Source organism: Ictidomys tridecemlineatus, chromosome 14, assembly GCF_052094955.1.
Source record: "Ictidomys tridecemlineatus isolate mIctTri1 chromosome 14, mIctTri1.hap1, whole genome shotgun sequence".
Classification (NCBI taxonomy): domain Eukaryota; kingdom Metazoa; phylum Chordata; class Mammalia; order Rodentia; family Sciuridae; genus Ictidomys; species Ictidomys tridecemlineatus.
In genome coordinates this window covers 48,484,318-48,498,209 of record NC_135490.1, presented here as the reverse complement: position 1 = coordinate 48,498,209, position 13,892 = coordinate 48,484,318, and the positions used below count along the sequence as shown (strand labels likewise).

Here is a 13,892-nt window from a genome sequence, read left to right as displayed (position 1 = left end):
AGTGAGACCCTGTATATAAATAAAATACAAAATAAGGCTGGGGATATGGCTCACTAGCCAAGTGCCCCTGAGTTTAATCCCCAGTACAAAAAAAAAAAAAGAAAGAAAGAATAATCAATCATAAATTTTTATTTGTATAGGCATCCCAGCCTTTAAATGAAGAAAGAAAAATCCCAGCAACTCAGACCATTGCTATTTTGCAACCTGTAATATATTAACAAATCTCACCAAGGTCACTGTTGACTAGTAGTCAACATCAAAGGAGAGGACATGCAGATGTCAATGCAATATTTTATTAAGTTTTCATAAGAAACAGAATTGAACCTAAACCTGACTACCAATTTCCAAGAAATATAAAGCAACAGAGAAAGGCTGAGGTTGTTAGCTCAGCACTTGCCTAGAATGCATGGAGCCCGAGGTTCAATCCCCAACACCACCAAACAAACAAACAAAAAAAAAGGCAATAGAGAAAACAGGTTAAATTGTTGTACCAGGGGGATGTCATTTATTCACCAAAACTACAATATATCCTAGAAGTCCCACAAACATATTTTTTTCAATTATCGCAAAAAGTTACAACAAAAGGATAAATCAATAGAGAGTAACTTATATGAGACTTGTTCTCCCACTGAAAGCAACCAGAAAGTTGGAATATATATATATATATATTTTTGGTACCAGGGATTAAACTCAGAAGCACTTGATCACTGAGCCACATCCCTAGTCTCAGCCCCATTTTGTATTTTATTTAGAGACAGGGTCTCACTGAGTTACTTAGCACCTCACTTTTGGCTTTGAACTCATGATCCTCCTGTCTCAGCCTCCCAAGCCACTAGGATTAAGGCATGTGCCACCATGCCCAGTCAAAATATATTTTTAAAGAGCTATTTTTCAGATAGAAAGCCACAAGGGACATGCAACTGTCACCCCTAAGAGCAAGAGAACAAATAGATGAGCATTCTACCTGGAGGCACCCTCTAGACCTCAGTTTAGGAAGGGGAACCCAAATAGGGCATAACAGTCTCACTGAGGAGAGAGAGACCAGAGTTCCAGGAGATTAAGCAGCCAAAAATATGTAGAGAAAACTACCAGAAAGATGGGAGCCACAAAGAAAGAGAGTTCCAGAAATCTGCATGGAGGTGGTCTTCAGTTTGGGGCTACATTCTAAGCAGTACCTGCGAGGGCCAAGAACAACTATAAGCTAACCAATCCCACAGTTGGCACTGAGCTGGGAGAAGTCTGGATTCCAGCTAGCCAGAGAGAGTTGACATACAAAAACAGTATGGTCAACAAGCTCATGAAGAAGTATTTGATCCAGGCATCATGGCACATGTCTGTAATCCCAGCAACTCAGAAGGTTGAGGCAGGAGGATCCCAAGTTTGAGGCTGGCAACTTATCAAGGGCCTAAGCAAGTTAGTGAGACCCTATCTCAAAAGAAAAAAAAAGTTCACTCAATATCATTAATTATCAGGAAATAAACTCACAAAGACATACCCACTAGAATGGCCCAAGTGCTAGTGAAGATGAAGTCAAGTGGAAGTCTCCTAAATTGCTGGTGGAAGTATAAAATGATTGTGGTCATTTTTTAGCATGGCTTGACAGTATCACATAAGATAAAAACATACATTAAACGTAGGAGGCAATTGCACTCCTAGATATGAGTCCATTTATAGTGGCATATATATGAAATAGTACTGTAGGAAAAATGAATCTATAGTTTAAAAAAAAAAAGTTATCAGTGGTTGCCTGGAACAGGTGGTGAAGGAACTCACCGGGAAGGATCCCAAGGAAACCCCTTTTCTAGTGAAAAAACTGTTCTATATCTTGATTATGGTAGTTTTTACATGGGTATCTACATTTGTTAAAACTCAGAGTGTGCTTGCTTTGGCAGCACATATACTAAAATTGGAACAATACAGAAAAAATTAGCATGGTCCCTGAACAAGGTGACACCCACATTTGTGAAGCATTCCATAGTTTTGTGGAACCAACCCTTCAACAGATGAATGGATAAAGAAACTGTGGTACATATATGAAATGGAATATTACTTATAGCATTAAAAGAGAAAAAAATTATGGCATCTGCGGGTGAATGGGAATATCAGGTTAAGGGAAGTAAGCCAATCCCAAAAACCAAAAGCTGTATGTTCTCTCTGAAAGTGGATGCTGACCCATAATGGGGGTAAGGTGGGTGGTAAGAGGCATGGAAAGAATGGAGGAACTTTGACTGGGCAAAGGGGAGGTAGGACAGGTGAGGGGGCATAGGGATAGGAAAGATGGTGGAATGAGATAAACCTTATTACCCGAGGTACATGTCGGAATACAAATGTGTTGTGTACAACTAGGAAAAGTTTTGTTCCATTTATATACAATGAATCGAAATGCATTCTGCTATCATGTATAACCAATTAGAACAAATTAAAAAAAACTCACTGATATTGGCTATCAAGGAATTACTGTTAAGTTGGGTGATGGCCCGTGGGTTCATTATACTATTCTCTGTGCTTTTCTTTAAAGCTTTTCTAATTAAATTTATTTTTTAACTAGTACATAGAAACAAACATTATAATTATTGAAGTAGGTAACATGACATTTTGATGCATGATTACACTATGTAACGTTTAAATCAGTTAAATATATCTACCTCCTCAAACATCATTTCTCTATGGTAAAACTTTCACAACCTTTTCTTCTAGTATTCTAAAATGTACAGTATGTTATGGTTACCTATAGTCCCCTACTATTCTCTCTGCTCTTATTTGAAAGTTTCCATGATAAAAATACTAAAAATAATTTTTAAATTAAGATATAACTTCAAATATTTAAAGGATTTCTATGTAGAAAAGAATTCAGTTTTATAGAGGAAATCATGTGGAGGAAAATTTGGAGTCAATACAAGGATGAACTAGACAACAGAAGAACATATAGCCTTGTAAGAGAGTGACTCATGCTAGGAAATACTGGTGTACAGGCCTCATAACTACTCGTCAGGGCCACAGTAAAGAAAATAACAGCAATGAGTGAGAAACTAGACTAACAGCCTTCCAAGGTTTCTTCTAACACTAAGATTCTACTAAGATTCCATTGATCAATGAACCCGATTGGTGCACATCTCCCAAACACATCAGAGCCTATTACTCTCCAGTCCTATCAGATATCATACTACTTGTTTAAGATTTTACATTGATTTGTTCATAATTTTTGCATATATTTGTTAAGTCCTTTTCTTAAGGCTTTCAAAAATCACAATCATGCCTTACACCTGTTAGACTCTTTTAGTCCTCACACAATGTCCTGTACATACTGGGCCATCAAAATGCCTTTTTGAAATCTCCTTTCAAATCAGTCTTTTAACATTGTGCCTCTTCTTTGCCACTCACGTCTATGTCTTACCTATCACCGTACAATCACTGACACACCTGCACCACATTCGTGTCCCCCGACCTAGACCTAGAGGAGGGCTCTGTGCATACCTAAAAATATGAATAAAGAAATCCTTTCCATATCGTGAGGCTGTTAACTTTCCAAGTGATGCTGATTCATTCTGATAATCAAATTATGACTGTGGAAGACTGCTTTAATCACTGGAAATATCATTATTCTAACTGCCTGGCTTGTACATACCCCTTACCCAGGTGGCTGCCACCATCATGAACAAACATGGAGCCAACTGAAAAATGATTTGTTTCTCCCCACCACATCTTTTCCACCCTGGTTGTCTTTCCTCCCCAGGTATTCATTGATTTATACCACCTTCTGACTGCCTACATGAGAATTAGGGGGTGCATAGGGGTAAAACCCTTCAAAATGCCAGACACCTCACCAGACATTTTACCTTGTCAAATCATTTAATTCTTATGATTGGAGTAAGCATTATCTACATTTTTCAGATGAGGAAAACTTTTTTCAAAAGTTTAGTTATTTGCCCAAACTTCTAAATGATAACCTTGGGATTTGAAACCACATCTACCTGGCTTCAAAATCTATACATTTTACAAGGAAAACAACAACATCATCTTTCTTACACAAGCCTTGAAATAACACAATCTACAGGAAACAACTTCAGTTGAGGAGGATTACTGTCACAAAGGCCCTAGGACCTCCAACCTCTAAAAGCTTTCTCATTCCTATAATTAAATTCTAAAAGTCCAATATCAACAAATACCAATGGGGGGGAGGTAAGTCCTAAAATGCTTAGATAAGCTTCTAGACAGATTAAATGTCTTGTTTGAATCATGATTTTCTTTAGAAAGATCAGCCTTAAGTGACTCTTTCTAAGAAACAGATCTAACCTAATTCCTTTGCATTCTTAAAACTTTCTAAGGATCCCCACTATTAATGGTCTAATGCTACTTTGGCTCATGACTTCAGTTAAGATTTGCTGGCCTCTCCAACAGGCCCATCCCCCTCCAACTTCACACTTTACAACACCAACTATTCACATTCTCCTGCCCTCCCCAAATATCCTTTCTTCATGTTTCCATTTCTCTGAACACATTTCTTCTGACTGCCAGCTTCCCCCACCACCCCATCCTGTCTAATCAACAACAAACCACATGTCAGACTCCTGTTTGCCCTTTGCCTGTGCTTCAAACACATCTCAACCACTTTCTGACCTTATTGATCACCCTTCCAACCATAATAAATGCATTTATGGACAATAATGTTCTACCATCGAATAAATACCTCTCTTTCTGCCATTATCTTACTGTGTTTCAAGTGAATGCTGTTATCTCCCTGCCAGAATGAAAGGTTCTGAGGGGAAGAACCAAGTTTTTATAGGTGTGCAAATGTCCAGCCTTGGTAGACAGCAAATCTTCCTCATGTGCTAAACCAAGTAGCCATTAAAGCCACACCCCTATGGCTTTTGTTTCAGGAGCTATCTACTCAAAGGATCAGGAGTAATTTTCATAAAGACATTTTAAGTTCTTCACTTCATGACCAGAAGCCACTTAAAAACTAATAAATAATCAACATTCTAATTGAAGAAACTATGTCAAACTTACCATCTTAGACAAATAAAGCAAGAATGAATGTAACAAGAAAAGTATGGTGGTGGCATCTTCTGGCTCTTCCACCTTTATCTCTAGTTGGTTTTCTGTATCAGCAGCATCAACAGGAGTACCTTCTGTTATAAGTAGCTCTAAAATTGAAAGGGGAAATGGCTATTTTATTTTATGCTATAGAATAACAATTGTCTCTCTTCAGTTTCAATATTCATCGAGTGTTTCACTAAATATATGAGTCACAGTGCCTGGAATATTTGGCTCTCCTAAAGACAAATAACACAGAGAAGAAAACTTCAAAATCCTAATTAGAGCTATTAGACCCTTCAGTTATAAAATGAACAATCTCCAGTCTACTCTCCACTACTTCCATGGCCATACAACTGCTACCAGAACAATATTTACTCAAGGGAAAATTTAAAACCAGAGATATATAGACCAGGGTCACATTCAACAAACATGGATTTAGTGCTGGTGAAACCTTGTGTTTAAAATTTTAGGAAAGCTGAAAGAGAGGGAGTCTTGGTTTGCAGATTTGCAGGTGGAATAAGCCAAGGCTTAACACAGTATCTGGCACCTGGCAGAGATACTCAACAATTATTTATTGAATGGACAGATGACAGCTATTTAAAAAGAACACAGTAATATCAAGAGAGACTAAAGGGAATTGGATACAGACCTGCATTGAGGCTCTGTGAATGAGGTAGAATTCCAGTAAGAACTGAGAGCTTGTAGGGGTGGAATTTCAGTATGAGTTACAACCTGGGGTACGTTTGATTAAACAGCAGGAGTCCAACATGCAGTTATTAAGAAGTTGGACCAGTTGCTTCTAAGGTCTTTCTCAACCCTGAGATTCCCATTCACTACTATTTTTTTAAGCTTTTGCCTAATTTTTTTTAGTTTAGTTTTTGATGGACCTTTATTTTATTTATCTGTATGCAGTGCTGAGAATCAAACCCAGTGCCTCACATGTTAGACAAGCGCTCTACCACTGAGCTACAACCCCAGGCCCTCCATTCACTATTGGTCTATGAATTTGACTGCTGGTGAAGTCTGCACCATTGGCTCAGCATCTCAGCAACCTGAGCGGGCTGGCTGAGGCGCCGGCAGAGCCGGAGGGGACACATGCAGGGTCCTGAGGCTCTGTCACTCCTGCGCCCCACCCGTCATCCTACGACCCCCTAGCCCAGCCCACGGGGCAGGGGATCGGAGCCCCATGCGGCCCCAAAGAGCCACCACGGAGACCCGGGCTGCCCGCCCACCTGCGAACTCACTGCTGCATTCCTCGTCTGCACAGAGTTTGTGCTTCCACAAGGGCCAGCCGGTGCTCGGGTCCAGTTGGCCCGGCACTCGCCAGGTCAGCCACAGCACGAACAGCAAGAAGAGCAGCACTGGCGCTGCAGCCATGTTGTGGTCACCTTGGGGAGTCGGTGACGGGGTGGAGTAGGCTGTGGCGGGAGTCAGGGGGTGGAGGCGGGGCTCAGGGGGGCGGGTGGGGTGGGTAGCAAAGCACAGAGGGGTGGCGCCCGGGAAGGCTTAAGCCTTTCCCGGGTGACACCTCAGCAGGGATATCTAGGGGTCGATCCACAGACTCTACTGGAGAACGCACGGAGCTGGAGCTCTGTCCTTCTCTAGTCAAGACCTTCTCATGGACTGAAGACCTTCTCCTCTAGTCGCTGCCTTGGCAACTAGGACTCTCCTTCTCATCCAATCACCTGCCTTTGCTTCTGTGCCCTCACAAGCGACCCTCCACATGATTCTAGTCATCACCCACCCATCCCCCCCCCCACTCCGCCAACGGGTCCTTTCTGGCTTTCCTTAATGTCTCATTTCTGGTCCATCCTAAACTAGCCCACTCCACTTCACCATCACTCCCATCCCCCATTCCTGGTCTGGTACCTCCTTTTCTGAACTACCAAATCCCACCCATGACTTGTCACAGCTAGTCTATGGTTCCAGGCTCCCTCCCCTTCAATCTCCTTGAGGTTCCTTGAAGCCCCACCCCAAGATCCCTCTGATTAGGAAAGGGGAAGGTGAATGGAACTGTGAGTGAGGGTGTAAACTGGAGACAGTGGCCTGCTTTTTTTTTAAGGCGGGGACAGGTGGGGGCAGAGAGATGGACATTAGTCTTCAGGCTAAGATCTTGAGATTCTTATCTTTATCCGTAAGGGAAGAAATTATTTAATTCAAAAGCATATTTTTAATTCTCATTTTGTGCTACCAAAGCCCTAGCATGGTGTGGGAGTGGATGAAAATCAAAAGACAAGATATCTGGTCCTGGTCGGAAAAAGTCCACAACTTAGTGGGAACCAACTGACAAAACCGATTGTCAGAGAAGAAAGCTAGTAGCTAACATTTCTTGAAAGCTTTATGTCCAGTTGTTATTCTGAAGGAAATTTTATTTTATTTTTTCTGACCTCTAAGAGGGATCTTACATTTTTCTACTTCCCTTTCCAAGACTATTCCCTCTTTTGCACTGTGTAATCTTGAATTTAAATCTGAATTAGTTGCATTGATTTTCCCTTGTGTTAATAGTCAAATTATGATACAATTTGAATTATTGAAATGCATATGGAGGGGTTTCTTTTCTTATTTTTAATGAAAACTCACGTTTTTTAAAATTAGCACCTAGGGGACTATAGGTGGAGACTTAATATGTAGAGTCATCAGCATGATAATTGTGATTAAATAAACACAAATCAGTTCATGACAGATGATTTCACTTACTATTATAATCAGCTTTCTCCTCTATAAAACAGCACAATTAGTCCTAAATTGACATTCATAATTGTATATTAGAGTTTCGAGGAAAACAATGAAGAGTTGGTGACTAGCATAATGATTGAGATGTGTTTTGACATCAGTAATTATTATTATTTTTAAGATGGGGGTCTTGCTATGTTGCCTAACCTGATCTCCAACACCTGGACTCAAGCAATCCTCCTGGCTTGGCCTTCTGAGTAGTTAGGACTACAAGTCACCAAACCAGCCCAGTAATTATTGTTTAGTAGATCTCTTTTTGGACACTAAAATCACTACTAATATGATTGTATATGTTTGAAATTGGTTTTAGGAGCAACATACAGATTTGATGCAATTCCCATCAAAATACCCATGAATTGGTGTGAATATACTTAGTATACAATGAGAGATATGAAAAATTGTGCTTATATATGTAATATAAATTGTAAAGCATTCTGTTGTCATATATAAATTTAAAATAATAATAATAATAATAAATGTCATTTTTCCAGAACTAGAACAAACAGTCCTGAAATCCATTTGGAAGAATAAAATATTCAGAATAGCCAAAACAATTCTAAGTCAATAAAGCAAGCTGGAGGCATCATCACAATACCTGACTTCCAATTGTACTACAAAGCTATGGAAATAACCACTGCATGGCTCTGTCATAAAACCAGATACATAGACCAATGGGAAAGAAGAGAAGACACAGAAAAAGATCCAACACAGTTAACACTCATCTGATTCTTGACAAAGATGCCAAAAACATATTGGGAGAAAGACAGGCTTTAAACAAGTGGTGCCAGGAAAATTGGTTATCCATATGTAGACAAATAAGATTAGACCCTGTACAAACTTGAAAGAGATCAAAAGCCCAGGAATTAGACCAGAAACTATGCAAATCCTTGGAAGAAAATATACATTTGAGACTCCAGCATATAGGTACAGGCAATGACTTTCTTATTAGAACTCCTAAAGCTCAGAAAATAATGACAAAAGTTAATAAACAGAATGGCATCAAATTAAAAAGCTTCTGCACAGCAAAGGAAACAATTAGTAACATGAAGAAAGAACCTAAGGAATTGGAGAAAATATATTTGCTAACTACTCTTTTTTTTTTAAGAGAGTGAGAGAGAATTTTTTAATATTTATTTTTTAGTTTTTGGCGGACACAACATCTTTGTTTGTATGTGATGCTGAGGATTGAACCTGGACTGCATGCATGCCAGGCGAGCGTGCTACCGCTTGAGCCACATCCCCAGCCCTGCTAACTACTCTTTGACCCAGGATTAATATCCAAACTATATAAGAAACTTTTAAAAACTTAACACCAAAACCTCAAATAACCTAGCTTAATTGGGCAAATGAATTAAACAGATACTTCTCAAAAGAAGAAATAAAAATGGACAACAAATCTATAAAAATGTTCAACATCATTAGCAATTAGGGAAATGCAAATCAAAACTACAGTGAGCTTTCATCTCACTTTAGTCAGAATAGCAGCCATCAAGAATATGAACGATATGGGGCTGGGGTTGTGGCTCAACAGCACATTGCTTGTCTAGCACATGCAAGGCCCTGGGTTCGATCCTCAGCACCACATTAAAAATAAATAAATAAAAATAAAGGTATTGTGTCCAACTACTTAAAAAAAAGAATATGCACAATAATAAATGCTAGAGAGAATGTGGAGAAGAAGGGACACTTTTTTCTCTGATGATAGGATTATAAATGAGTATAACCACTATTGAAATCAGTATGGAGGTTCCTCAAAAGACTAGGCAGGAAACCACCATATAACCCAGCTATACAACTACTCAATGTATATCCTAATGAATTAAAGTCATAATACTAGAGTAGTAGATGCATACCCATGTTTATAGCAGCACAATTCACAGTTGCCAAACTATGGAACCAAACTAGGTGCTTATCAAGGATGAATAAATAAAGAAAATGTGGCATATACACACAATGGAGCTTTATTCAGCCATAAAGGTGAATTATGTCATTTGCTGGAAAATGGATGAAACTTGAGAACATTCTGTTACACAAAATAAGATAAACTCATAAGATCAAGGGAGCCTATGTTTTCTCTCGGATGTGGAAGCAAGAGAGGAAAAAGGAAAAAAAAAAGTGAAAATCAAATGGAGATCAGTAGAGTGTAGGAAAGAGACCAGGAGAGGGAGGAGTGAAGGGAAAATACTGGGGAATGATATTGGCCAAACTGTAGTGTTATATTGTGCATGTGGAAATATGTAATGACAAATACTGCCATGATTTACGACTATAATGTATCAACAAAAAAATGGAAAAAATAAAAGAAAGCAAACAAAAGAACAAACTTGCTTTCATGTATATATGTATGTATGTATGCATGTATGTATGTATACAGCCTAGCCAAACATCTATTGTGAGCATAACATTAATACTCTGGAACAGTGTTGAGCAAATCATAGCTGTAAGCCTGACACTGTTTTTTTAAATTGTTCCCTTTATTCCTTCTTTTCTCTTTCTTTCTTTCTTTCTTTCTTTCTTTCTTTCTTTCATTCATTCCTCTCTCTCTCCCTTCCCTCCTTCCCTCCCTCCCTCCCTCTCCCTCTCCTCTCTCTCTCTCTCTCTCTCTCTCTCTCTCTCTCTCTCTCTCTCTTTCTTTCTTTCTTATTTCCCAGGCTGGCCTGAACTCCTAGGCTCAAGTAATCTTCCTCCTCAGCATTCTGAGTAGTTGTGACTGTTGGAGCACACCACGGTGTCCAACAATGACACTTGCTTTTGTAAACAAAGTTTTATTAGAACACAGAAGCTTATATTATTTACCCATAGTCTAGGCTGTTTTTGTGCTACACTGGCATTTGAGTGGCAATTAAGACTTGCCTACAAAGTCTAATACGTTTATTATCAGTCTCTTTTCAGAAAAAGTTTGTTGATCCATGATTAGATTATAGACTAAAGTCAGCAGAATGAATACATAAACATTTCTTTTCTTACGACTAAAATTGGCTGTAGGAAATGAGATAAATGATCTATTAATTGCCAAGATATATGTCTCTTCCCTATAGAAAGTGTGTATTCAGGACTAGAAATCTTGGCACTGTGTCATGTCAAATGTAGGAAAAAACCTGGTAGTTCATTTTGATGAGACTTAAGAAATTTCTTTTCCAGGGCATTTTGAGGTGTATCTAAAATTTGTAGATAATACAGGGAAGAACATTTTAATCTGCAAATAGATTATGTTCATTATTAGTTTGTAATCATTTCACAACTATCATATAATATTAAAGCATCATAAGAGACTGCCTATCATAATAGAAACTTTTATGACTCTAGCCATTAACTTGTATTTTTCTACTTATTGTAGACCCATACTTTTAAGCTAGTGCTATTGGTAAAATATATGATTATTTAACTCTGATTGCCTTACTAATTTTGACCAGTTTATTTTTCAGATATCCATTTTGGGGTTTACTCTTTCAATTAATTTTGGGTTCCATGGGCAATGAAATTGTTGTTGAGTATGTAAGATGTTGCAGTTTCTATGTAAGTTCACCTAAGTGCTTCTACCACTATTGATGGGCAAGGATATAACTAATTTAGTACTTTTACTTGAAACTGTTATAGTTCTACTGTACGGGATTTGTTTTCCTGACACAAAAGAGTATAAAACTAGAAAAACTAAACATTTTCAGGTATTAATTTCAGAGAGATAAAGCTCAAGTAAGATGGTGGTCATACTGAGTTAAGGAGAAAATTATCAAAGTGCAAGATTATCATAGTGGTTGGAATTTTGTGGACATGAATGTCTGAGCTATTTATGGTGGGTGCAATGTGATTATGTGTGTGTGTTAGAGAGAGAGAATACTAAAAGCCTGGAGGAAATTTATTTTTGATATGAATGTACCAGATGAGACTCTTTAAGGCTTAGCAGAGTTTGACTGCTATAAAGGAGACTGAAGATGATGCTAAATGGCAATGTTGGAAGAAATTAGGTTTTCAGCAGAGTCAGGTTGCAGCAGCTTCACTAATATATCAGGTACTTAATTAAGAGTTCATAAATAAGCCTTAGCAAAAAGAACCACACAAAAAAGAGTAAAGGGAAAATGGTAGACCTAAATTTGAAACCAAAATTGATTCATGCTGAAAATGTATGAGGCAGCCAGAAAGGAAAAAGGAAAAGAAAGGTGTGTGTGTGTGAAAGGAATCTGAGGGCAATCAAAGGGAGATCAGTAGAATAGAGGAAAGGGATCAGGGGAGAAAGGAAAGCAGGTAAAAGAGAAATACTCAAGAATGATATTGGCTAAGTTTTATCACTATATTGTACATATGTATGAAAACATAACAACAAATCCCACCATTATGTACAAGTATAATGCACCATGAAATATGGAAATAAAGAAAAATACCAAACCTAGTGAGGCACGGAATATGCTTATAATCCCAGTGACTCAGGTGGATGAAGCAAGAGGATCACGAGCTCAAAGCCAGCCTTAGTAAATAGAGGTGCTAAAGCAGCTCAGCAATACCCTGTCTCTCAATAAAATGCAAAATAGGTCTGGGGATGTGGCTCAGTAATTGAGTACCCTGAGTTCAATCTCTGGAACCAAATAATAATAATAATAATAATAATACCAAATCTAATATGATCAAAACAATTCACCAGTAATTAGCCTGCATGACACATAAAACAGAATATCCTTTATAGGAAGAAAACATAATCCAGACTTCCTATGATGTATCATGTATAAATGACCATAATATAATTAAAAAAATTTTTTTGGTACCAGGGATTTAACCCAGGGGTGCTTAACCATTGAGCCACAACCTCCGCCCTTTTTTGCATTTTATTTAGATACAGGGTCTCATTGAGTTGCTAAGTGCATCCCTTAGTTGCGGAGGCTAATTTTGAACTCTTGATCCTCCTGCCTTAGCCTCCTGAGTCGCTGGGATTATAGGCATGTAGAATATCATTAAATTTTGCCAGAATGCAAAGAAGATAGAAAAATGAGAACCACAAGAGAAAATATCACATATAAAAAAAGTTCCGTGAGCTGACCCAGAAGTTAGGATTAGCAGAAAAAATTTAAATAGTTTTTATAACTAATTTCAAGGAGTTAAAGAAAAGCTTAATCATAATGAATATGTAGATATGGGTGTCAACATATAAATGAAAAATTTCTTTTAAAAGAAATAAAAAGTACGGTATTGGAAACGAAAAATTCATGAAACAAATCTATCATCAGATTGTATAGTGCAAAAACAGCAAAAAGTTAACTTGGAGATAGACCAATAAAAATTATCTGGTCTAAAAATTAGAAAGAAAAAAATAGAGACTTGGTTACTATCAGTACAAAGTGACCTAACATACATATAATTACATTTCTAGAAGAATAGAGGCATAAATTGTACAGAAAAAAATATTTAAGACAATGATGACTAAAATTATCACAAATTAACAAAAAAGATGTCAAGAGATTTAGGAAACAGTGAATACTAAGGTTAGTTACAAAGCAAATCACATCTAGATGCATCAGAGTCAACTGTAAATGATCAATTAGAAGGAAAAAGGTCTTGAAGGCAATTAGAAAAAAGTGGTGTGTTATGCATTGGTAAAAATGACTAAAATGATAGCTGGCTTCTTATCAGAAATGAGAGGTTAAAGTTAATGGAAAGGTTTAAGGTGCTAGAAGACAAAAACTGCTAATCCAGGATATATCTCTTCAAAACTGAAAGCAGAATAGACATTTTAAAATAAATAAAAAGTAAGAAAATTCAATACCAATAAGTCTCTACTATTAACAATGCTAAAAGAACCTCTTCAGGATAAAAGGAGATGATCCATCAGGTAGAAACAGATGCACTGTGTGTTTTAGTTAACTGTGTAATAAACTTAATGGTTTAAAATAAAAATTCTTTGTTATTTTTTCCTTATTCTATGATTTGGCTTTACATAACCTGATGAGTCCTTTGCTCTAGGTATTTATTACTGCTTATGTGGTTTCCTTTCGCAGGGATTGTTTAACCAAAGGTAGAACTGACAAAATCCTCCTACCTCAGCCTCCTGAGCTACTGGAATTACAGGTGTGCACCACCACTCCCGTCGGAAAGCGAAGCAAAATCCAAAGGACCACTAGGTAAAGTGACATCTT

General features: G+C 37.8%; 1 protein-coding gene and 1 non-coding gene across 2 annotated transcripts in view; both read left to right on the top strand.

The window, feature by feature from the left end:
• Positions 1–8,527, top strand: part of LOC144370522 (axin interactor, dorsalization-associated protein-like) — a 79,212-nt gene extending 70,685 nt beyond the window's left edge. The window contains exon 11 of the mRNA XM_078031330.1: positions 8,262–8,527. The gene's annotated coding sequence lies outside the window, so the exon portion shown is untranslated. The remainder of the gene's footprint in view (positions 1–8,261) is intronic.
• On the top strand, positions 1,877–1,982 carry LOC144370666 (U6 spliceosomal RNA). Its single transcript, XR_013430551.1, has one exon. It is a non-coding gene; the product is annotated as a U6 spliceosomal RNA (small nuclear RNA).
• Positions 8,528–13,892: the final 5,365 nt, after the last annotated feature.